This window comes from Pteronotus mesoamericanus, unplaced genomic scaffold (genome assembly GCF_021234165.1).
Source record: "Pteronotus mesoamericanus isolate MK-2021 breed Mesoamerican mustached bat unplaced genomic scaffold, CSHL_Meso_final scaffold_507, whole genome shotgun sequence".
Lineage (NCBI taxonomy): Eukaryota > Metazoa > Chordata > Mammalia > Chiroptera > Mormoopidae > Pteronotus > Pteronotus mesoamericanus.
Genome location: NW_026555319.1, coordinates 10,199,479 through 10,203,754, shown reverse-complemented (window position 1 = coordinate 10,203,754; position 4,276 = coordinate 10,199,479).

Here is a 4,276-nt window from a genome sequence, read left to right as displayed (position 1 = left end):
GAGCCTCTGGAATGGAATGGAATGCTGCGGGCATCTTGATTTTGGCCCAGTGAGACCCGTTTCAGACTTCTGTTTTGACCTCCTAAACTGTAAGATAATGAATGTGCGCTGTTTTCAAGTCATTAAGTTTGTAGTATTTGTTACAGCATTGGTTGGAAGCTAATACACAGGGAGAGTTATAAGAAGGTTACTGAAATTGTTTAGATGAGCCAGGTACTGGCTCAGCATACGCAGGGTCTGGCACAAATAACGTCCCTATTTTATAACAAAATCACAAGCATGTTCTTCTGTAACAGAACAAGCACACTCAAGCACACTGTATGACATTTTAGGTGACATGTTCAAGTTGCTGTCCGTCTCATGCGAAGCATTCACATACCCTACCCACCCCACTCAAGCAGGCGTTACTTCTGCCGGACCCTGTATTTGTTTACCTTACCTACAAGCTGTTGCTATCTGTGTTAGGCCTTCTTTCATGCGGGTCAGCAGGCCATTTGTTACCTCTACTGAGGCAGGATTTGGCCTTTCTCGAGTTCCTGTCCGTATACTCACTGGGAAGCACAACCAGTCCCCATACATGGGATTCCATGTCACCTGGCCAGTCAACAGTTGGATGGCAGTGCCAGGGCAGACAGCTTTGGAAAACTAAATGCCAGAGCACCTCAGTAAACCAGCACATGAGTGAGGCGTGGAAAGTGTACACTTGGACCGGAAAGGGTTGAAAGTTGTGAGGGGACTGTCCCAGTCGCAGATCTGAGCTGGCTTCTCATCTGAGCTTTCGGACAGGTACACAGGTGAAACTCAAGTGCCAGGCATAGAACATGCACAAGTGGAACTATGCGCTTCTCTCTCCTGACCTCCTGATAAATAACCTTTATTAGAACAAATACCAAATAAATCAGTCTCTGTTGGGAAGAGGATTCTTTCTTTTTGTGGCTTCTTCAGGGGTGATGGGTGATGCTTGGGTAGTCGTTTTGCCTCTCTTTGTGTTTGTCAAGCTCTCAATTCAAAGTGTCTTGGTTTAGAGACTTATTTTAATAGGGTAACTCCCCAGGCTCAAATATTCAACATCCATGAATATTTTTGAAGGATTGGTCATAACGAATGAATGTGGATGTCATCTTAGAATAATTTCTTCTTCCTCCTTTTTTTTTTTCTGTAGTCAGCGGCCCAAAACGGTTTCTTATATTTAGAAGCCCGGGTCTAAGGTTACATATCAAGACACATGCATAACGCTGTTTTGCTGAATGCAGCTGTCCTGATGTAGGCCAAAGATAATTTGCTGATACAGGAGCTGAGGCCAGCGATTTCATGTCTGCATCTGCTTCTGCCCATAACTTGTGGGCAAAGACAGGGCAACATTCACAAGCTGTAGCTAGCTGTAACATCCTTAGCAATGCACAGAGGAGTGGGACAGGGACGTTTGCCCCCTGAGGCTTCTGCTCTGGGAATCTGTGAGTGTTCCCTCCTGCAAAGTGACTGCAAGACACTGTTCGTGCCTCTGTCGTAGTACTTTCAGGTTTCCTTCTAACTGCGTATGTACCTTTCCCCCTGGGAGACAGCGAACCCTTCCCAAGGGTCTCTCTTTATCATTTTGGCGCCTCCAAAACCTAGCCCAGTTTCTATGGTTGCACAGGTGCTCTGTAAATAATGATCAAATGAGGAAATGGAGGAGGGTGGCAACAGAATGGGGAGGAAGCGGTGAGCTTAATGCAGACAGTAGTTCTGCTCAGCATCGATCTCTCCTTCTGGTAAAACCACTTTGGTTTTTCCTTTGGGAAACCACCTTTCCCATACCTCAGTCCATAAATCTGGGGGGACCTGACCTCACCTTGTGTTCCATTGGCTGAATTGTGCCCCAGGCCTCGCTGAAGGGGGCTCCACACACCTTGGGCCACTGCAGCAGTTTGCATTGGAAGGATGGCCACACCTGTTTGTTAATGGCTGGTGTCCATTCTGAGGGGTTGGGTCCATTTCCGAATCAATTGTGCATTATTTCATTATTTTGAATTGAACCTTTTTTTCCCCCCTGTAGCTAATGAGTGTTAGGGGAGGGGCACTTTATTTCTACAGGCATAGCTAAGCTGGTAGGGCGAAGCCTGAAGCTGCTGGCAGCCATTGGCTGCATGAAACCAAAATGAATGCAGGAAATTGAAGCTTAGGAATAGATAGGGAAAAGTTATTAATAATGGCTGAGCACCAAAATCCAGTCACGCCTGAAGCTCTCCCTGGAATTTTCAGTGATGTGAGCCAGGAAACTCCTTTTTTGCTCTAGCCTTTTTTTTTTTTTTTTGGTCCCTGAAAGGAGCTTGGTCAACCCTTTTTCCTTTTTCTGACTGTACTTTTGGGGTGGAGCGGGGGTGATCTCAGCCCTGCAGAGGCCTTGGGGAGGCCCATTTCCCCCATTTTGTCGATATGAAAGCTCCCTGCCAGGCCCTGGGGCCCGGCAAACATCAGGCCCCCTCTCGATCCCTGTGATCTCACTGAGTGACTTTAGTGACATTTACATTTTCAGTGCCTTCGAGAAGTAAGTTAGTGCTGCGTTGATACCTCTCTAGCCCCAACCCCTACCTTCAGCTGGTGCCCATGAGCCCACCACTTTGGTTTGGGGAGTCTCTAGAAGGTTGGGAACTGCAAGAAAACACAGTTTACATACTGTGGTAAACAGTTTACTTAAAATCATTTTTATTCTGCCTCTCAGTAACACTTTGCGTTGGATTTGGGTAAAAGATCAGGGAGCCAAACACAAACAAAAGCCAAGATGTCAGAAACAGAAATGAGGGCCCAATATACTGCAATGGCGCTAGGATCTCCACATGCCGAGAATTCATGTCCCTGATTCAACGTCCTCCTGGGACAACCGCTGGCTCATGATGGACAACTGGGTGAAATGACAGGTGGGATCTGATGTCCATCAGCGTTTATTTTTTGCAAGGGTCCAGGGTTTTAACAATGCCTGAGATTCGTAATAATCTAAGAACAATGCTCTGCGTTAGTATTGTACTGCGAACTTCCCTCCAGGGGCATTCGCCTCTATGACGGCAATTAGTTCTCATAACAACATTGAGGTAAGCAGGTCGCTGTTGCTCTCCCCATTTTCCAGGTAAAGCAATTTCACTGAGAGGCTGAGAAACTTGCCTATCATCGATTTGCATAGTTAGCGTTTTGACTCTCAACCTCATGTTCATTCCCTTAGAACAAGCTGCATTTTCTCTGGCTTAGGAAAGTTCGTTATCCATAGAGTTTCAAATATTAGTTCTTGAACTTATTTTGGCCATATATACATATCACCTGTTGTGTTAATCACTTGATTTTTTTTGAGTCCACTTACTTTTCTTAAGTCAGTTTATTTGAACAGAAATGATATATCAAATCCTAAGAAGAAACCATAAATGGAAGGTGATTAATAAAGAAATATAATGACAACAAAACAATGTGTTAAATTCTATCTAGACAGAAGACTTTGAACCTGAGTGCTGCACATTTTCTTTATTGAGATGGGAGAAGAGCCAACGTATCAGAAAGGGGTTAAGGAACCACGACCACTAAACAGAGACTTTCTCGTTGTTCTGATCAGGGCTGAGAAAGAATTGAAAAGGGACATGTTCTTCATGACTCAGTGTCATTTAATGTGTCTATAAATGACTTAAAAATTACCCCGTGTACCACCAGTGGTCTGCCTTGCATCCTGTGAAACGCTGGGTGAGTGTGTCTGGCAGGCGGAGCAATCATCAAACCAGTACGGTTGCACCTAAGGGGTTTACGTTTGACAGAAAAGAAATGCAATGGGTGGCATTTCTGGGTGGCATCCAGTAAAATCGAAGATCTTGCCTGAGACTTGCTAAAAAGAGAGCGAGGGAGTGTGAAAAAAGCACATTCTGTAAACACAGCCAGTTTATTCCCAAGACAGGGATGGGGAAGATGCCTGTGTACCTAGAACTGACCACTAAGTATGTTCTCAGAGTCTGTTGGAGTGGAAACTGAGGTCAAGGTCAAGCTGACCCATGGTGGATGCAAGCAAGAGAGGGGGCCCTTTAGGAAAAGTGGGAGCAAGACAGAAAGACCAGAAGGCCCCTGGGTTTGAGTCTGTGTTGAGGGAAGAGCTACTGAAGCTTGAAGTGAAGCTACAACATGTAAAAATAAAAGGAAAAAATACACAAATTCAGCTCTGTTAGACAACTTGAAACATGCTGCAAATGTTTGTACTTGACATTGCAAATGTCTTACCATCATCCATTGCTCTTCCTAGAGCCTCCCTCTCCCCCCAGATCTGGAA